The 22756-nt window shown below is 38.2% G+C and overlaps 1 long non-coding RNA gene across 1 annotated transcript in view; it reads left to right on the forward strand.

The window, feature by feature from the left end:
• Positions 1-18769: 18769 nt before the first annotated feature.
• LOC138152916 (uncharacterized) overlaps positions 18770-22756 on the forward strand; it is a 99622-nt gene continuing 95635 nt past the window's right edge. The window contains exon 1 of the long non-coding RNA XR_011166230.1: positions 18770-18911. This is a non-coding gene — a long non-coding RNA (uncharacterized lncRNA). The remainder of the gene's footprint in view (positions 18912-22756) is intronic.

The following is a 22756-nucleotide window of genomic DNA, read 5'->3' on the forward strand; positions in this document are numbered from 1 at the left end:
GGATGTGGATGCTATTTTTAGGCCCATTTTGGGAGGCTCAAGGACATGGAATATTCCTAGGACAAAGGTGAGTTTGACAAATTGTAGGGCAAAACAGAGAAACTGAAACATTTTCAATAAAAATGCCCCACACAATAATTTTTTTTTGGTGTATGCATTATTTTTGGGAGGATTCTGTAATATTAATTGGAATTTTAAGATCTTTCCTGCCTCTTAATAGGCTTAGGTGATTTTGAGGAGGTTTCCTGATTTTAAAATAAAGTCTGCCCTCTAATAGGCTGAATGTGGTCACATGGGACCTATATTAGTGAAAGGCTTGTTTTTCAGGAAGGCACAACTTTTGTTTCTTTGTAGTCAAGTGGGTCACAAGAGTTGTGATGTCCTCTGACCCTGGAGAAGGTTATGTATACCTGATGTGAGGTTTTGCTTTGGGACTCACTCATGGGAAGAGTTGTGTGATTTGACCAGATGAGACTCTGAGCAGCTGTTGAGCCCCCCAGCTGGAAGCCCTCTCTGCTGGTCTGTGACTCTGTATTTTTTTGTCTGCTTGTAACTTCTGTTTGTATTCTCTGAAGCTCAGGGTGTTGACTTTTCCCCCAGAACTAGGTAAATGATATATGTTTGATTAAAGTAAGATTGTTAACCCCTTTTTGAGTTGCTTTCCTTTAGATAAGAAGATCAAACAACCTGTGTTAGTAGTCATCCTGAATATACTAGGGTGCTTGCTGCTACAGATGTCCAAATGGAATTATCGTTCTGTAGAGACAGGGAAGTTCTCCAGATGCTCTCTTTTGAATATCTCTTTCTGCTGCCTCACCCTCTGGTACATTGACGAACCTCCTAAAGGAAATCTGAAAGCAGCTTAGTCTAACTATTCACCCAAATAGGAAAAAAAAATGTTGTGTAAAGAAAGTCCATTGTCCAGATTATGATTTAAAATTGAGTCCATCAATATGTCTCTTGAATTGTATCAGTGCAGAGATCTTGTAACCATTAGCACATATATTTTACACATTTATCAAACTTAGACCAAATTAGTACTAGTTCTTGATCAATACTTGAAATGACTGTGTAGGTTCATGAACTGGACCCAGAAGTAAACAAGAGGAAGAGAGAAGGCTAGTTTGTGTTTGGGAAATGCTGTTAAACTTTAATGATCTTGATTTTACCTGAAACAAAGTCCCATCTTTTTATACCAATATTCTTCTGGTTATGCCATGCCATAATCTCTGAGGAATCAGAAATATCCCTCATCCACATCCAAAGAGTAATGGAGAGACATATGGTAGACATAAAGAGGCTGAAGCATTTTCAAAAGTTTTATAGCTGCCACAAAAATTACATGCTATTAGATGTATATTTGCCAAACCCTTCCCAGTCACAATAAAGAATAATAAGTGAGCAAAGTCAACAATCATAGTCATCAAATTTGACAGCATACATACACTACATTTGGCATCAGTAAGCCCCAACATTTCTATGACAAGAAAGAATGTGCATTTCTATTCACTTGACCCAAAAATATCATTGCTTTTAATCTAAATTCTTTTTAGGCTGCAGAATATTACCAATAAAAAAATCATACCCAAGAACCAGAATAAAAGATATCATTAAAGAGATACTATCAACAGAAAAAGACATGGAGTAAGATTAAAGAATAAAATATATATAAGAAATTCCCTAGCATGTGCGTGCTGCTTTTGTTGAAAACTTATAGGAACAGATGGACAAGAACCATAGGATGGGAAAGCATGGATGCATTGTGATTTGTACCTTTGAAGAGAGTACTCATGTTGATGAAATCACATATCCATTGAAATAAAGTAGTTAATATTTTAGTTGAGAAGTAGTGTGGTAAGCAGATAGCATGTTGGACTTGGAGTTGGGAAGTCCAGAATTCAAATCCTGCTTCTGACACTTGTTAGTTGTGTGACCATAGAAATATCACTTGACATTTCTGAGCTCCCAAAATCTCTTAAGACATGTCTTCTAGATAGGTTGTGATCTGTTTCAGTGGAGTCAGTTTCCACACTGTTGAATTCCAGGTCCATGAATTAATATTTAAAAATAAAATTATGGTTAGAAGTCAATCTTCTCATGAAATACTATTTATATTTCACAAAAAAATTGAAATGCTGTTTTAGGGATTTATCATACATCCATGAACTATGTAAGTATACATATATGTTCACATATATGTATATATAAAAATACATACCAGTTTTCTCCCATAGTTATATTTTTTGACACATACAAAATGTGTATGCTCTTCTTTCCTCTGATGCCTCATTATTACCAGTTACATGAGTATATACTTATGAATATGTGCACACAAGTATTTTCTTTCTTGATCCCACACTACTAGTACCCGCCCTGCCATATATTTAACTAATATTTATTTTGTAGTTATTCTGAGTATTATTTATTCTGTATATAATCTCTCTCTCTTCTTCTCCCTCTCCTTCCCTCCCTCCCTTTCTCTTTTCCCCTCTTACTCCCTCCTCCATCATGTTGTCTCTTCCAAGAGAATGTAAATTCCTTGAAAATATGGACTGTTTAAACTTTGCCTTGCAGTGCCTAGCACATCATAGAGTCTTGAAAATGGTTGCTGATTGATTGATGAGTCTATGTTTATGATGATGTAATGCTAGCTTGTGAATTTTTTATGTTTTTGAACCTGGTGGGACAGAGTCTTATTCTGCCATCCTTTCTGACTTGTGTTTTTTACTTCTGCTATTTTCTGAGTTCTCCTTCCTGGGCATTCCTTAAGTGGGGGCACCATGACCTGAACTGGTAAGAGGGGAAGGACTCCTTCCCCTGCTCCTCCTTTTATCTTGGCTCTGAGAATTGTCCTCAGTTTTAAGTGTCTGTAGTAATCCCCCATGTGACTAGAATTCAAGCTCTGTTAGCCTTGGAGCCAGGATTGCAGGTGGGGGGATACAGCCATCCAGGCTACCAGGTAGCCCAAAAGCCAGGGTGCCTGTGACTCTAGCCCCAGGGTAGTTTTGGATTTGGAACCAGGACTATGTTCCATAGGAATTGAATTAAACTGTGAACCTAGTCCCCATTCCTTCCCAGTGTCCAAAGTGATGATTGTGCTGGAGGGAGGGATTATACTCCCTATATATAAGGGAAAATAAATTACATATTTTGAAGTAAGCATTCTTTTGTAAAAGCTAATCTGACACTCAATGGCTAAATGGATGTGGACTTTAGGGGACTTACTAAAATTGGAGTAACCCTATTGGTGGGGGATGGAACTATTTGCAGAGAGTCTAGACACCAAGAAAAGAAGGGTTCTCTACCACTTAGCACCACAACCATTGGTCACAACAAATGGAGAAGTTTTGAATGCTGTGGTTAAGTTCATTTACCTTTACAGTATACTTTCCAGGGATGTATACATAGATGATGGAGTTGACACATACATTGCCAGAGCTAGCTCAGTGTTTGGGAGGCTCTGATGGAAAGTGTGGTGTTGCGGGCTCACAACAGATCTAGACGACTAGCCCCACGGCCCTCTACTTACCCATCCCGGGTCTTCGGTCGTCACCGGCCCCTCACGGGGAAAAAACACCAGACAGAAGGCGGAGGAGTGAAGCGGGGTGGTTTATTCTTCAACAGTTACATGGCGGAGAGAGAGAGAGCGCCCTCTCACACAAGAAAATATATAGCGAATCCGAGCCAATCACATCGCAGTTTTACATTTATGGCCTTATATGGTGATCACCCCCATATTCATTCAAAGCAACCATGGCACCACCCAAAAACCCCTCCCCCTCCCCCATCAGTGTGGGAGAGAACTGTCTACTAAACTGAAAAGTCTACAGAACCAGTGGGCTGACCCCATTGTTGAATGCCTATGAAACCTGGATATTATGCCAGTGCCATGCCAGGGAACTGAATGCTTCCATTTGAATTGTCTTCAGAAGGTTCTGAAGATTCAGCTAGCTAAGGTAATGGGTACTGAGGTGCTTTTTCAAGCTGAACTGCCATTCATTCAGATTCTATTGCAGAGAGTGCAATCTGAGGTCCCAAAGTTTAATTTAGACACATGGCTGAGGAGACTCATCTTCTAGGGCTCACAAAGGGTTTACTGACTGACCCCTCACCTAAAAATAGCCTTGTTTCAGTCTGTAACCATAAGGTCCTTACTTAGTTAACTCCTATTTTTAATTCCTGCTAGTCTTAAGATCAGATCTTTGGAGAAGAGTTGTGCACCTTTTTTTTTTTTAAAGCAATTGGTGTTCAGTAACTTGCTCAAGGTTACATGGCCAGTTATTTCTGGGTGTGGTGCTAGGTATCTGAGCCCAGATTCAGTCCCAGGTCATCCCAACTCTGGGGCCTGTGCTCTTACTCACTGAGCCTCCTGGCTGCCCCTAAGCAATTGGGGTTAAGTAACTTGCTCAAGGTTACATGGCTAGGTATTTCTGGGTGGGTGCTAAGTGTCTAAGCCCGGATTTGATCCCAGATCCTCCCGGCTCTGGGGCTGGTGCTCTTACTCACTGTGCTACCTGGCCACCCCATTTGCACTTTTTTGAGGAAGAAAGCAGATAGTATTTGTAATTTTAAAAATGTTGGAATAAATGTGTATTTTAACAAATTTCAAATTAGAAAATAAATGAAAACTTTTTTGCATTGAACAAAAGCATGCTTTAAAAAAAAAAATCATATGCTTTGGAGGAATCAGTGTCCAAGAATTTCAGTGAAACTTTGACCAGATAAAATCATGCATCTTACATATAAAATATGCACCTATAATAACTCTGTGTGTGTGTGTGTGTGTGTGTGTATGTATAGGGGAGGGTGATGTTACTTATTTAGCTCTTTAGAAACAGTTGACTTCATTTATTTGACTTTTGAAATCTTAAAATATGGAATATTAATGAAAAGAACTCAGTGCTTCTCCCAAAGACAAACACTAACAAAAAGCATTAAGGACAGAAGTGCTAATATTCCTAATTACACTCTAAGATATAATCTACACTGTCTGTGTCTTGTGTCTTGCAAATATTATGTAATTTATTTTATGTGTACTAAGTTAACATTCCTAAAAAACCAAAGGTAATTATTAACTGAATGACGTTTTCAATATTTTCCCCAAGTCAGAGAAAGAAAGTTTTGAGTCTTTATTTTTGAGTGATTACATTTTATTGAACACAAAACAGCTATCTGTCTCCCATAAGGATGACAAGAATTCCAATTTTTAAATTTTAGAAATCCAAGACTTAGTTGGCATGAGAACTCCTTCCCTTCACTGATGCTAATCACAGCCCCTCTATGCCTTTAGTCTTCCTGAGTTTCCTTCCTTTACCAAAAAATTTAATCCCCAGTTGATGAGCTTCTCTGCATTTATGTTGGTCCTCTAATGACTAATATTCATTCCATTGTGAGCTCTAAATCTATGAGCCTATAGTCCATACTGGAAGCCTTCCTGTTTGATAGGGCCTGGTAAAATGAGCATTCTGTTGTCATAATCCAGACTCTTTGCATAGTAGAAAGAGTAATGGATTTGGAGCCAGAAATCCTGGGATTAAGTCCCAGATCTGCTCTTTACCTCTACTATGAGTTTAGACAAGTCACTTAGCTTCTCTGGGTCTCTGTTTCCTTGTCTGTAAAATGAAAAAAAGTAGAGGAATTTAAAAATTCCTCTTAATCCTAAATGTTGTGAACCTCTGAGAACCCAGTGTCACCTCTACCACCTCAGAAGGTAGGGAGGAATGACTTTTATTGGAGGATCTCAAGGATATATTGAGAGTGGTTAGGAGGATGTTTGATAATAGCAGTTCTCAAATCTCTCCCACCTCTAAATTCTATGACCCAGAATAGTGCTGCTGTGTGATAGAAAGCATGTACTACCTCTGTTATACCATATTCTGGGATGGAACACATGGAAGGAGGGCAAACGGGCACATCAGTTTACTAGTTCTTTGATGGATCCTCAGTTTCATTGATGAAACTCTCTCCACAAATGCAAACCTTCCAAGTCCTCTTCTTCTCTGGGATTCTGATGGATGTCCTTCCATAAAATCCTTCCAAAAAGCTTTACCCTTGTGATTAGAGTTTCATGATTTAAGAAACTTTATTCTTCCTCTTTATCATTTAGGGGAGGAAATGGGAAGTTTCCAAGGATGCTCAAGGATACCCAACATCAAAGAGGATTTTCTACCTTATATGAGGTCACCACATATTATACACCTTATACTGCAGTTTGATCTAGATAGGAATGTGTACCTGTGATGATTCATCTCTCAGCAAAAACTATCTGGCCAATCAACTGAAGGGAACAGTGCTGGTCCCCTTCATCAATAAGCCTATCATGGGAAACCTCAGGACACTCTAACCAACAGGTATTTTCCCTGAGGGAAAAAAGGCAGCAGGATTGATTAGGAAGCATTCTTCAAAACACAAAGTGGAGGAAATTGAGCTGCTTAGTCATTTTCTTCTGCATATGTAAAGTGGCTTATTCTGTTTAGATGGAAATTTGGCAGATTTTAATGGAATTTCATTTACTGGTTTAGAATTTATTGCATAAATACTTCATAATACAAGCATAGAGTTATAGAAACCTGACAGGGTAATTTATTGCTGGGAGAACTTAAGAAGAAGAGAAAGGTTTTTTAGAAATGTTCCAAAGGTCTCGCTTAGTAGAATATGAGGTGCTGTAGTTGCATAAATAACCAGTTCTTTATGGGAATCTAGAATTGAGGCCATATTCTTCAAGGCAAATTAATTCTTGTGATATGTAAAGTGAATGTGTGTCTCTCTTTTTCTTTCCCCCCCCCCCCATAATAATTTCCTCGTTAGGAGGAAATATACACATTCTACCTATCAAAGCAACCACATTTCTATTTTCAACTCCCCTTTTCAAACTATTTTACTGAAGCTCTAGGTACAAATGAAAATGAGCTAATTTGTCTGTTTCCTCTGGGGCAAACACAGAGTGAGCTGGCATGAGCAGGCAGGCAGTGGTGAGAATACTCCTTGCCCTTAGGATCAGCGTCCCAGGGAGTAGGGCTATGATTTCAAGGTCTTCAAATGAACCCCTTGCACTTTAATTAGTCAGTCGATAAACATTTATTAAGCCCCTAATATATGTCTGGCACTGTGCTAAGCTCTAGGAATACAAAGGAAAATCCCTGCTCTCAGGCAAGTCATAGACTAATGGAGAAAGCATCATAGAAATAATTATGTAGTCATAAACTATATGCAGGCCAAATTGGAAACAATCAACAGAAGGAAGGCATTGGAATTAAGGAGGATTGGGAAACACTTCCTATAGAAGATGGGACTTTATCTGGGACTTGAAGGAAACCAGAAAAACCAAGAGGCAGAGACGAGGAGGAAGGTCATTGCAGGGATCTGGGATTGTCAGTGAAAATGCCTGGAACTGAGAGGTGGTTTGTCCTGTCTGAGGAATAGCCAGGAAGACAGTGTCACTAGATGCAGACTACATGCAGGGGAATGATGGATAAGAAGACTGGAAATGTAGTGGGGAAAGGCTGGTTAAGAAGGCTTAAACATCAAAGAGAGGATTTCATATTTGATAGGGGGCCACTGGAGTTTATTGAGTAGAGGATGGATATCAGATATGCACTTTAAGAAGTTCATTTTGATAGCTGAACAGAGGATGAATTATAGAGCAGCCCCGAGGCAAGGAGAACAACCAGCAGGTCACACTGTAATAGTCCAAGTGTGAGGTGATGAGGGCCTGTACCAGACTGGTATCAGTGTCAGATGAGAGAAGGCGGCTTGTATCGGAGTTTTATGAAGATAAAATGTCAGGCCTCACAGCGTATTAGATATGGCAGAGGTCTAGAGGATGGTAGCTAGATTATGTGCCTTGCGGTGCTCTCAACAGCAGTAGGGTAGTTAGGAGGAGGAGACAGTTGAGGCAGGGGGAAGAGAGGAGGCAAGATAATTAGTTCAGTTTTTTTACATGTTGAGTTTAAGTTGTCTATAGGGTATTTAGTTCCAGATATTTCATAAGCAGTTTAAGATGTGAGATTACAGGTCAGCGGGGAGGTTGGGGTTAAGTCAATAGATTTAAAAATCATAAGCCTAGAAATGATAACTGAATCAATGAGAATAGATGAGATGATAAAGTGAAAAAGTATTGGGAGAGAAGACAAGAGGGTCCATGATAGAGCCTCATGGGACACCCACAGATAGCAGTCATGACCTAGATAAAGATTCAGCAAAAGAGGCTCAGGAGAAGTTGGATAGGTAGGAGGAGAGCCAGAAGAGAGCAGCATCACAAAAACTGAAGAGAACAATCCAGGGAGAAGAGAGTGATGTTATCAAAGGCTGCAGAGAAATCAAATTTGCTGGGGACTGAGAAAAGGTCATTAGATCAGAAGAGATCATTAGTAACATGGGAGAGAGCAGCTTTGGTTGAATAATAAGATCAAAACCCAGATTAAAGAGTTAATAAGAAAGTGAGAGGAAAGGAAGGAGAAGTACCTATTGTAGACCTTCTTGCCAAGGAGGTTAGCCACAGAGGGGAGGAGAGACTTAAGGTAATAACTAACTGGAAATGGATGCAGTGAGGGATGTTTGAAGGTAGAGGAGACACAGGCATATTTGTAGGCAGTAGGGAAGTAACCAGTAGACAGGGAGAAATTGAAGACAAGTGATAGAGTGGGGATACACTTGAAATGTCCTTCATGGAGAGCAAAGCCTTTCACTGTGTAATTAGATAACAGATTAAAACAGGTTTTAGAGCATTGTAGAGCTTCCTGAATGTGATTCTTATGCATTCACAAAAAATCAATCTACATACACAAGACAAAATTAGTGGATGAAGAATGAATATTGTCCAGAATATGATATGAATTTAGATGGACAATTCCTATAACTGATTTATTATTTACACATATATGTATATACACACATATATACACATATATGTAAATATGCATATATCTTAGTCACTTTTTTTTTTTGCTTTTTTGGAGGGCAATTGGGGTTAAGTGACTTGCCCAAGATCACACGGCTAGTTTTTGTGTTAAGTGTCTGAGGCCAGATTTGAACTCAGGTCCTCCTGACTCCAGGGCCAGTGCTCTATTCACTAAGCCACCCAGCTGCCCTGTGCCAGTCACTTTCAATGGAGTATGGCTTTAATCCACACTGAAGTATAAATGACTGATTCTGTTATTTCATGGTTCCTACTGGTGGTCCAGTTTAGCAAGAAACAGGAGAGATTTATTTTGAGGGGTTTGAGGGATGCAATTGGGAAGAAGAGAAAGTTTATGATTGATGGTTTCTATTTTCTTTGGTGAAATATGAGAAAATTTGAACTCTGCTGAACTGGGATGGGGGAGAGCTGCTGTAGATAGCTCAAGAAGCAGCTGGGGGAAGGGCCATAGAGATTCATTCAGGGAAGAGTAAAAGATTGCTCTGTGTAGCAGTGAAAGTCCAATTAATGTTAGATAACATACGTTTCTAGGGGAGCTAGACAGTACAGTTGTATACTTTCCTCCAATGGCATTCATCACCACAGAATTAGAAACAGAAAAAAATAGATGGTGGAGCTAACCCCAGGGCCTGAGTTTAGAAAGTCTAGGGAGAAAGTATTGAGTAAAGGACAGTTAAAAATTTAGCTGGTTAAGCTTAGAGTTATGGTTTTGAAGGGAAGGAGGTGAGAATAGAGCACAAAAAATGGATTATGGGACAAGGGAGAAATTTAGGGACTTGAGACTGTGGTGAGGACAAAGGATACATTTAGGGGAAGACAAAAAGGGTGATATGGAAGGATAGGAGATTTTGGTTGGAAAGGTCAAGGGTTTCAGAACTTGTAGACCAAACAGTTAAGGAGGATGATAGGATTGTTTTTTATAATGATCTTGTATGGGCTGAGGTGTAGTCAAAGTTGGAGATCAAAACAATTTATTGGGAATAATATATTCATTGTCCTATTTGAGGGGACAGTATCTTATAATAGGATTTTAATATAATCTATATAGAACTGGAAGAGACCTCTTTGGTCATTTAGTCCACCCCTTTCAATTTAAAGATGAGAAAACTGAAAGAGATTAAGTGATTTGCCCAGGATCTCACACATAAGTGTCAGAGGCAGGATTTTAACCTAGGTCCACTAATTCCCAATGCAATGCTTCTGTCCCCAAAATTAAGGAAGTAGTTTGAATAGAGATGAAGATTTTGATCAGACACCGAATTCCTCGAGAAAGGTGGAAAGCTTGGTAGATAATATTAATCAGTATCTGCAAGAGAGAAAGAGAAAAATAAATGGAAGCAGAGGAAAGGCTGGAAGTGGGGGTGACAAGCAAGGAATATTTCTATTCTTCCTCCTGGGCTATTATGTCAGATACTTTAGAGAAGATGCAGCCACAGCAGATGTTCAGGGATACAGGGTCTTCTAGAGGGAGCAAAATTTCTGTGACTCTAAAAAGGTAGAAAGATAAATAAAGGAATAGATTTAATACAAGGTATCCCCAAAATCTGTTTTGCTTATTGAAACAACAGGTTTTTCAGAGGATACAATGGGGAGGACAAGACAGAGCAAGCCAGGGAAGCCTGAGGAGGGTGGGAAAATAAAATGGACTGGCCATTTAACAAGAGTGAAGGACAGACAGCAGGTGGGTAATCTAATACTGTTATGGTAGACTATTTTGATTTTTTTGTTTCTTAGAGCCGAAGAATGCCTTTAGCAACCTGGATAAATCCTTTCTGGAGGGCTTATGGAAAGACCTGTATACTAAAAGCACAAGATGACATGGTTTAGGGGGATTTTATTGTATATCAATAGAAGTCTTGCATGATGGAAATCAATTCCAAAACAACATTTCCAATTTTTTTTCCCCAAACAATTTAGTTTTCTTAATAATCCATGGTCATCATAATGAACATGGTCAAATGGATATGGGGTGGCTAGGTGGCGCAGGGAATAGAGCACTGGCCCTGGAGTCAGGAGGACCTGAATTCAATTCCGTCCTCAGACACTTAACACTTACTAGTTGTGTAACCTTGGGCAAGTCGCTTAACCCCAACTGCTGTGCCTTCCCCCCTCCAAAAAAAAAAAATGGATAGAGAACTGGATTGAAAATCAGGAGACCTATCTGAGGCTGTTTTTTTCTCTATCACATAATTCTTGTGTGATAATTCCTTCTGATTACATATGTGAGCTTGTTAGAGTTTTTCTGTCTTCTCTTAAGTTTCATTGATGTTAGCGAGCCTGACTGTAGTTGCCTCACCTGCCTTTCCTAATTTCATAATTTTCACTAATATTGCAAGTAGCGTAGCAGAACATTTAGAAGGAGCACAGAATAAAAGCGGAGGAGTGAAATGCTGTAGATAGTGCATTGAATTTGGAGTTCAGGTGATATGGGTTGATTTATTCCACTTACTGCTTACGTGACACTGTCAAAGTCTTTCAGTTTTCTCATCCCTAAAATGAAGGACTTATATGGAAAATATTTCAAGTCCCTTCCAGTTATAACTCTATGAATGGTCTTGGACCAGGCCACTATTGCTGCATATGAATTAAGAATGATTAGACTGTGAGGGGCTAAAGGGCTCTTGTATCACTAATGTACTTAGGTGTGTGGGCTTTGTGACATTTATATAAATTTCATATAAAAGCAACAACAACTACTACTTCAGTCTTTGCTCATGATTGTGTTTCAGAGAGCTTAGACTGCTGGATCAAAAACTAGGGAACAGTTCTGAGAACTTGCGGCAAGCATAGGAATTTTTAGTTAAATATCCAGCAAACTCAGATAATGATACAGGAAAGCCTCAGCTGCTCTGAGTCCTCAGAATATGAGGATAAATTCTTGTTACCTCACTGAATTTCAGATAGGTAGCATGCTACTGGAAATGTCCAGGAATAATGTAGATGACCAAGTGATTTAATTGAATGATTCTGGAAGCCTGGGAAGCAATGATTAGAATTAGTTCATTTAGGCTTTAAGTTTTCTGAGCCCAGGGAAAGTCATTAGGCCAATGTGATTATGTTATAAAACACAAATTAAAATAAACAAAATGAGAACATCACTTCAATATATGGCAGACCCTTGATCCAGAGAAGGGATTTAGTAGGGTGAAATGAACCATCATTTTAAAAATAGGATTGAAAAAAAAAACTAGGATTTGATCCATTTCAATTCAGTCATCATTTATTAAGTGCTTACTATTTGCCAGGAACTGTGTTAGGTGTGGAGAATAAAAAGACAAAATAAACAAAAATAAAAAAAAAAACTGTCTGCCTATAAGGAGCATACATTCTACCTAGGGAGGAGGATGGTTATAACATGTAAACAGGTAAGAATATACATCATGACTTGCAGAAGGGCAGGAGAGATTAACATAACAGTACTTAGGAGTAGCTTCCCAGAGGAGCTGATTTCTGGAAGCATCATCTGAACCATGAAGGAAGCTAGGGATTTTAAAATATAAAAGTTAGGAGAGAGTGCATTCCAGGCAGTCAGATGTAGTCTATAATTTGACAGGCAGCATTGCTATATATGTGTACTTTATGCCAATTAAAAATCCATTATTTATGCTTTTATGAAATCAAGGTTCTTCCATGGCGGTAAGTATGCTTTGATGAGTCCATAATTTCACGATATCAGGAAAGACAAGATAGAGGTGCCTTCTGTTCCTACTTCTGTTTTTATTGGCATTAGAACCATTTTATATAACTATTTGGAAAACCATTTGAGGGCAGTTGGAGCAGACGTGAAGAATTATGTTGCTAACATGGTTTAGCAGTATTATAAAATCAACCAATTATCATTTTAAAGGGCAGAGGGGTATGAGACTGAATGGTTCTCTTAACTGAATTCTATTAAATGTAACATTAATTTCCTGATATAGTCATTTAGAGAATATGATACATTTAGGATAGCATAGAGGAAAAATTAAGATTAGAGGCATGCCCTAAGATTTTCACTTGATTCAGCAAAACATCATTATAGGAGGTAGTTAACTCCAAAGAAAAAAATGGTTATGCCCACATAGTAAGCAACATGCTAAGAAGACTGTCACTCAAGAGAAAAAATATGCCACTGTAGCTTATGGGTTATCTTGGATCATTGCCACCCATCTGGCTTGTGTAATAGGGTGAGTGCCTGAAAAAATTACAGTGGGGTTTAGAGGCTTTGCTTATAATATATTAATGACATTATGGCAAAATGATATTGGTTGTGATACCATTATATGACGGTATAACTGTAATTATGTATATAGAATAGTCTAGTGTTAATGAGTTATTGTAAATGTATTAGCATCCCATTTTGGGCTAGGCAATATAAATGCATTTTGCTGAATTCTGAGAAAATTAAAATCAGTTGTATGGGGTCGGGGGGAAATCTAAAATTCCTAATCCTAGAGACAAAAGTCAATGATATTTCTCAATTGTCGATTCTAGAGAGAGCATGTTACTTAAATGAATGCCAAAATTGGTCCAAGGTTTTGCTATATTAGATAGTGTCTCTATGATAGATGGGGGGTAGCTTCTAAAAGTAAGAGGAATCTCACTTGCCAGCAGCTACTCTGTTTTGGTATTGACACAATAAGCAATCCTAATATGGCATTTCAGAGTGTAAATGAAAGTTTAGGAGTAGTGACTGAAAAATGTGACTTAGTCCCAAAATGGAACTATCAGGATTAGTACTCAGTCAGTTGATAAACATTTATTAAGTGTCTCCTGTATACCAGGCACTGTATTAAATGCTGGGTATACGAAGAAAGGAAAGAGACAGTCTCTGCCCTCGAGGCATGCAAACGACTATATACAAACCAGTTATATATAGGATAAATACTGTTAATTACATACATGGTAGTTATTTACTGGTGCTTTATGGTTCTCAAAGCAATTTTCATGTATAATTAATTTGAGCCTCATAACAGCCATGGCAGGTAAATACAGCAAGAGGAACTCTGTGCCCTATTTTATTGATTATGAAACTGAGATTCTAAAAAGGTTATATGACTAGTTCATGGCCACACAGTAAATATCAGAGGTGGGATTCATACCCATATTTCTCTAAGTCAAATATTCTATTTACTTATCATGGAGCAGCTAATGCAGGACTGGTCTTTTTTCCAGAATTTCAGGATCTGCATCAAAGGCAAACCTGAGCAGCAGAAGTAGACTTTTAACTTGTTGCCTTAAAACAAAAACAAATAGATAAAAGTGGCTGCTTTTATGTACTCCTTAACAGACCTTTATTTATTTAGACCCTGTTTCTTTGCAACAGATGATGCGGCTAAGTGGAATGATTAATTTGGAAATACCTATTAGCAGAAACACATATTAATATGTACCATGGGTTACTCCTGGCTCTCATCTTCTGAACAGTGGAGTCTTTCTAGATCTGTAGCACAGGATAGGAAGCAGTGTAATCACGTAGGATATGAATTTTGCTGTATAGTCACCCAGAGGTTCATCCCAAATCTAGATAGCTCTCATTATAAATGAGCAACTGGGACAAATGAACTATTATGTTGCAGGGACAGCTTTTAAAAAAAGCATATTTTATTTTTAATTTATGGAATAAAACAAACATTTCCATAACACAGTAAAATAAAAAGATGATTGCATATGAACCTGCAAATCTACTATGTACAACTTGCTATTCCTTTTAAATATGCAATAGTTATCATATAAATGCATGTTTTTTTTTTCTTCCCCTTCCTCCTGACCTAGAGATGGCCAACATTAGACACAAATAGGTATAAATGCGTAAAATTATTTTATACATACTTCTATTTATCAGTTCTTTCTCCGGATATGGATAGTATCTTTTTTCATATGTCCATTTTACTTAATTTGGGTATTTATAACAGTCAAAATAACTTATTTGTTCAACATTGTTCTTAAAACAATATTGCTGTCACTGTATATAATGTTCTCTTGGTTCTATCAGAGTGACTAAAATGATTGAAGGGAGGACTTATCCCCCAGAGACACTTTGGAACTGACCCAGCATCATGGAACTTCCCTGAGATGGCCATACTAGTCTGATCTCAGGTTGCATTCTTGAGTCCCATATCTATCTCTATTCTATACTTTCAGGGTGATTGTTGTGCTTGGCAGACACTATAGAACCAAATGCAGGTCTTATTTTCGTAGGCTATGGGTTTTCCACATCTCAGTTTAAGCATACATTTTTGCAAAATGGTAACTATCCTAAGAATAGAGATTGCCTTAACATTCTTTGTCACAATGAAATAACCAATGCAGCAAAGAACATACTTAACAATTTTAAAAGATTTTTTCCTTCCATTTTTGAAGAACATAATCAATTAATAGATCTCTCAAGATAACATGTCTTAAGTAATACAACAAAGAGATAAAAGTACAATCTTAAAGCACAGCATTAAGTGAACAGAAAAATCCATGCATTAAAACTAGTTTCTAAGCCACTTAAGACTTCATAAAATTACCAAGGGCAAGACTGTAGGGGGAGCTGATGCTTTACCTTAGATTTCTGTTTAGCATTCTCTTCTTTCTTTTGAAGTTAACGAATTAACAACAACAATCAACTTTGTTTATTCGGGTATATGTTTTGCAAAGAGAGAAAAATACCTTGGTAAAATAATTTAAACTTTTGAAAAAAACAAGTGGGGAAAGAGACATAATTTGAAAGTGAAAATCATTAGAATATTATAGCAGCTTTTGCTGCTATTATTATACCAACGTAGTTGGAGATACTGTATGTAACAGGCCTTAGTCAAGGCATGAGAGGCAACATGGGGTTAGAGAGTCGACCTCGGTATGTACTGACTTTGTGACCCTGGGACCTTGCCTTAGAAAAATGCGCCTAAAACTTGCTTGTCTCTACTCCTCCTCATCTGAAATCACCCGGTGATTTCTGCCACTATTTCCTCTCTCACTTCCATCTCACATGAAGAATTGGTTCTTCTGGCCAAGGCTAGCCCTTCTATATGTATAAGTGATCCTATTCTTTCCCGTCTTCTCCAACAGATTGTCTTTTCTAACTTTCTCACTCTATTTTTTATCTTTAATCTCTCACTGACTACTAACTGATTCCCTACAATTTAGAAATATGCCCAAGTTTCCCTCAGCCTCAAAAACCCTTACTTAATCCATTCATTTCCACTAACTGTCATCTGATAGCTTTCTTCTCTTCTGTGGCTTTTGAGATAGACATTTATAATAGGTACCTCCACTTTCTTTCCTCTTATTCTCTTCTTAACTCTCTACAATCTGGCTTTCAAGCTTCATCATTTAACCAAAACTGTTGTCTACAAAGTTACTAATGAGTTCTTAGTGTTTAAGTCTAAAGGCCTTTTCCAAGTCCTCCTCCTTCTTAATCTCTGCAGTTTTACACTATTTATCACCCTCTTCTCAAAATTCTTCTCTTACTAGGTTTTTGGGACACTTTTCTCTCCTGGTTCTCTTCCTACCTATCTGACCATTCCTTTTCAGTCTCCTTTGCTGAATCTTCATCTAGGACATACCAGCTAACTGTGAGTGTCCCATAGGGTTTTCTATTCAGGACTCTCTTCTCTTTTCCACCTATACTCTTTCATTTGGTGATCTCATCAGCTCCCATGAATTCAATCTCTCATCTACAACTACCTTTTAAACATCTAAATGTCCTGCAAACATTTGAAACTCAACACGTCCCAAACTGAGCTTCTTATCTTTCCTCCAACCCTTCCCCACCTTTCCAAACTTTCCTATTACTTTAGAGAGCATCACCATCTTCCCAATTCCTCAGACTTGACACCTAGATTTCATCCTCAACTCTTCATTGTCTCTCACCCTTCCCCATCCTATATGTTTTTGAGATCTGTCGATTATACCTTCATAACATTTTTCACATAAATGTCCTCTCCTCTGACACTGTTATCACCCTGGTGCAAGCCCTTATCACCTAATGCCTAGACTATTGAAATAACATGCTGATCAGTCTCCCTGCCACAAGTTTTTCCCCACTCCAGCATATCCTTCATTCTGCTTTCAAAGTAATCTTCCTAAAACACAGGTTTGACCAAGCCAAACCCCACTATTCTATAAACTCCAGTTTCTAGACTTCCTTTCACCTCCAAAATTAAATACATAATTCTTTGTTTGTCACTCAAAGCTCTTTATAACCTACCTATCTAACTTAATAACCTACTACACTAAAGTGCACTAAAGTATCTTCTTATACCTTATATCCTACCACTACTTTGACCTAAGAGACATTGACTTTCTTGTTGTTCTTTAATGAAGACACTCCATCTCTGGGCATTTTCTCTGTTTAACCCTCATGCCTGGTACATTCTCCCACCTCATATCTACTTCCCTTTTCATCTGGCTTCCTTTAAATTCTACCTAAAATCCTCCCTTCTAAAGGAAGCTTTTCCCATTTCCTCTTAGTTCTAGAGTCTTCCCTCTGCTGAATATTTTGAATCTATCCTGCAGGTAGTTTGCATATAATTACAGTTAATCCTAATTATTCGCAGATTCCATATTTTCTAATTCATCTACTTAGTAACATGTGTTTGTAAGCCCCAAATCAATACTTGGAGTGCTTTTGTGGTCATTCAGGGACATACGCTGAATATCAAAAAGACTGAGTCACCCAAAGTACTGACACATGTTCCCAGCTGAGGTGGAACATGATGATCCTTTGCCTTATGGTTTCAACTCTTATACTGTAAACAAGTGTCCTTTTTGTGGTCTATTTAGTGCCACATTTTTTGCATTTTTGTTGATGATTTTGCTGTTTAAAATGGCCCCCAAGTGTAGTGCTGAAATGTTTCCTAGTGTTCCTAAGCACAGAAGGGCTGTGATGTGCCTAATGGAGAAAATACATGTGTTAGATTCATTCAGGCATGAGTTATAGCACTATAGCATGAGTTCAATGTTAATGAATCAACAGTACAGTACAACCAGAAAAAGGAAGAGGAAATTCCCTGCTCTCTATGTGAGGGTTCTCAAGAAAGTGCTAAAGCAAATGTTGTGAGTAGAGACTTGCAGGAACCTAACCCTGTGTTTCTCCTAGGAGCAATGGTTCTGTATTTGCTAATTTGGTGTTCCTGTGATTATTTATATAGCATAATTACCATGAATGACAAGAATTGTTAAGTTTGCATGTTGTTTTCCTCATTAAATTATGAGCTCCTCAAGAACAGAGATTGCCTTTTATATTTCTTTGCATACCCAGTGATTAAAACAGTGTTCGGAATATAGTAGGTGCATAATAAATGTTTACTGACTGATAGAGGAAGTTCCTCATTGGGAACTCTCTACACTGATGAAATTACATGTGTGGTTTCCCTCCACCTCTGCCCCCCAAATTCCCCCCAAACCCATTAAAAACAAAAGCAAAGCATACTGAATCAAATTCCCCTTCCCTTTCCCTTTGTAAAATGAACAGCTAAGCATATTCAAATGGCTGCTAGTGGTGGTTTTTTTCCTGCCATAGAGGTTGATCTCTAAATAACCCAAAGTCAAGTGAATGATCTGAATGGTCACATAGATGCAATTTATATTTGATTAAAAAAAAAAAAAACAAGAAAGTCATGACTGAAGACCTGATGACATCAGACATCATAGTTGAGAAAAGATACATTTGATAGTTAATGATACTCAAAAGTTTTGGAAATCTTCCATACTTCCTTCTTTACTATCACAGTTTTTGAAACAAAAAATGCAGCTTGGCAGTAACCAGCATTAAATACATTGCTGACAACTTAATGTATTCCAAACCTTAAAGCTCATCTGCACAAAACTATTTTTTCATTGATGGTAATTGGTTATTTAGTGCTCTATGCCTATATAAAAATTAGAGTTGGCCAGAGTTTGAGAGGAGGGGTTTTGGTCTTTTGGCTTCTAGCTTCAGAGAGAAGATATGCTGTTTCAAATTCTCTTCAGGAAGGGGTCCTTGAAAAGAAAGACTGTGTGAAGAAACTAACATAAAAAGGAGCTGGTATATGTCCCTATTTCTTATTTTTTTTATTTTAAGCAATCGGGGTTAAGTAACTTGCTCAAGGTTACATGGCCAGTTATTTCTGGGTGTGGTGCTGAGTGTCTGAGCCCGGGATTGAGCCACCTGGCCGCCCCTAAACAATTGGGGTTAAGTAACTTGCTCAAGGTTACACGGCCAGGTGTTTCTGGGTGGGTGCTAAGTGTCTGAGCCCGGGATTCGATCTCCAGGTCTTCTCAACACTGGAGCCGGTGCTCTTACTTGCTGTGCTACCTGGCCGCCCCTATGTCCCTATTTCTACTAAAAACTTTGGAGAATTTTCTACCAGGGGAGATATGGGTCTCTCCATGTCCCCTCCACCTCCCCACACCGCCCCCCCCATTGGGTTGTTAAGATACTTCACTCTAAATAAGAATCCTTATTCACTCTGCATATTTTCTGTTATATTTCCATCTGTTTACTTTCTCTTATTTTTTTTTCTTTTTTGCTTTGGCTTAGGTAAATGTATGTATTTTCCATTTGCTATGTGTGGTTTTTGTGTAACTGGCATCTGGTAGGAAAAAGTCAGTCCTTGGATATATAGCTTGGAGTATTCTTTCTTTGTCAGGAGTGTAAATTAAACCTAAAATTATTTCCCCTAGACTAGGGGTGGGAAAACTTTGGCCTTGAGGCCACACGTGGCCTTCTAGGACCTCAAGTACAGACTTTTGACTGAATCCAATATAAAAAATTCAAGTGAAAGTATTTGTTCTGTGAAGTTTAGATTCAATCAAAGGGTTGCACTTGAGGACCTAGAGTGTCCCATGTGTCCTTGAGACCACAGATTCCCCATCCCTTCCTTAGACTAATAATATTCGTAGACAAAATTCTAGCTTACTATCCTTTCTCTGAGGAGCATAAAATGGCCAGGGTCTCTTAGCAATCTTCTTTTTTTTTTTTTTGGAGGGCAATTGGGTTTAAGTGACTTGTTGAAGGTCACATGGCTAGTTTTTGTGATAAGTGTCTGAGGCCAGATCCGAACCCAGGTTCTCATGACTCCAGGGCCAGTGCTCTACTCACTGCACCACCTAGCCACCCCTCTTAGCAATCTTCTGCTTCCTTTCCTGGCAGGAATTAAAGTCTTCCTTGAAGAAAGGTAGTTGAAAGAGTCTAGAGATATTTATCTACTCATGCTTCCCTGTTAATCACATCTAGAGAGACCTCTGTGGACATGTAATAAACATACTCCCTAAACATAAAATCATAGGATGTAATGGGAGTGTATCTGCATGCACTCTATTTTTTCTTAACTTAGTGTCCACTCCAAATTTATCATTAACATGTCTTTTGCAGGATAAAAGTTTAATCATCTTGGGATCTGAGAGGAGAGAATAAGGTCTGGGAAAGGAAGCCATAAGTTCAACTGACAAAATCATCTAAATAGATGTCTCTTCACTTCTTATACTCTTTACCAACCAGGAAAATGGTAAAACATTCATTTTAGAGATTGCATAAATTCCAGCTTCTACCTGGGCCTTCAGGATTCACCTAGGATAATTTCTCACCATGGTCTCCCTTTAAGTTGTGGGTTATTATATCCTTGATTAAGTTTCTTTGAGATTGAGAAGTTCTACAATTCAAAGAAAATTTTTACGAAGAAAATTAAGGTCATTCCCTATGAGTTCCTTTTTTTCTCAAATTCTTATCTCACAGCTCCTTGATATTCCACTAATACCTCCTTTACTCTGCTGTAGCTGTAGCCCTCCTCCTCACTAAGGTCTTATGTAAAGACTCCTGATCCTTATCTCTTCCTATAGTCTTTAGCAGTTTCTCTTCACTATCATCCTGGGTCTTTCTAATCTCCAATCTTTCCCTATCCCCTGGTTCCTTCCCTGATGTCTACATATATGCCCAAATCATCCCAATCCTTAAAAACACTTACTGGAATCTACCATCCCAAGTAGTGACCATCATATATTTCTACTCCCTTTCTTAGTCAAACTACTTGTAAAAGCTGCCTAAACTAGTTGATTATACTTCTTCTCACTCTATGTAACATTTCTTTGGACCTAATTACTCAACTGTAATTTCTCTTTGAATGATTTCTTAATTTCTACAACTAATGGACCTTTTTCAATCCTCATTTTTTTTTTAAACCTGATAGTATCATCTGACAATGTTGACCATTTCCCTTTGTGGATTCTATCTCCTTTGGGTTTTATGACATTGCTCTCCCTTGTTTTTTCTCCTGTCTGTCTGAATTTCTGTCTCAGGCTCATTTATGTCACACTCTCCAGTTATGAGTATATCCTCCAAGGATCAGAAATTGGCCCTCTTCCCTTTGCTTTTTTTACTTTCTCACTTGGTGACATCATCAGAGTTTCAAGAATCTTTACTTTTTTTTTTGGAGGAGGGAAGACAGGGCAACTGGGGTTAAGTGACTTGCCCAAGGTCACACAGTTAGTAAATGTTAAATGTCTGAGGCTGGATTTGAACTCAGGACCTTCTGACTCCAGGGCTCACACTCTATTCACTGCACCACCTAGCTTCTCCCTCAAGTATCTTTTCCGTACGGATAATGCTTAGATAAATATGCTTATCTTTCTCCTCAGCTCCATTGCTCACCTGCAACAGCCTATTAGACATGTAAAACTGGAGATATTATAGAAATTTCAAACATAAAATGTCTGAAATAAAAATAATAATAATTTTAACAAAACCTGCTTTTTTTTAAACTTCTCTATTTGTATGGAGGACACCGCCATTATTCCCATCACCCAGATTCCCAACTTCAATGTCATTCTCTACTTCTACTTCTCACTGACCTCACATATTGAGTCAGTTGTCAAATCTTATCATTTCTATCTCCACATTATCTCTCATACAGATTCTTTCCTCTTTGCTTACACAGTTCCTACTCTAGTCTACATCCTTATCATTGCTCACCTGGACTGTCACAGCAGCCTTCTAATTGATGTTTGTGCTTCAAATTTCTCACCATTCCAAATATGCTCCACATAGCCATTAAAGTGTTTCTGAAAGCACAGTTCTGCCCGTGTCATCTTTTATATGGCTCCTGTGTTTGGCATTTAAAGCTTGTCGCCACCTGACCTTTTCCTCTATTTCTAGGTTTTTTTTTTTTTACATGTGGCTCTTCTGTAGGCTCTCCATTGTCTAACCACATTAACCTATTTGTTGTTCCTCACACACAATGATCCTTCTTTGGTATCCCTGCTCCTGTACTGGCAATTCTATACATACCTGCTATGCACTGCCTTCTCTCCTCTATCTCTTAGAATCTCTGGTTTCCTTCAAGTGCTACCTTCCATGTGAGGCTTTTTCTGGTCTCCACAGTTGCTAGTGCATTAGTCCTTAAGATACTCTTGGATCTATTTTATTTGTATTTTGTATGTTTCTCTATCTGTACATGTTGTCTCACTCATTAGAATGTAAGCTCTTCGAGGGCAGTAGCTGTTGTGCTTCTGCCTTTGTATCCATAGTGCTTAGCAAAGGACCTGAAACATTCAATGAATGCTTGGTAATTAGTTGAATTCAATCTATAGGCAAGCCATTAGCAACATCTCCAAAGAGGTCTACTTTTTATAAGACAAAGAATTACATTTCTTTACAAATCTTGCTAGTTGCCTGAGACCTAGATGGTATTTGCTATAAATGAATATTAATCTTACTGGCTATACTTAAATCATCTGAAGATCAGTGCCCAGAAGCACATGAAAATAGTTTGAAGGGGTGTAGCAGCAAGCACCCCAGCGTCCCCCAGGGTGTCTGCCAACACAGGTTCTTGGATCTGCTTTGTTAAAGGAAAGCAACTCAAAATGGGTTAACAAGCTTACTTTAATCAGTCAAAC

This window comes from Petaurus breviceps, unplaced genomic scaffold (assembly GCF_028583685.1).
Source record: "Petaurus breviceps papuanus isolate PSGF00001 unplaced genomic scaffold, PetGlider_PUasm1.0 151, whole genome shotgun sequence".
NCBI lineage: Eukaryota > Metazoa > Chordata > Mammalia > Diprotodontia > Petauridae > Petaurus > Petaurus breviceps.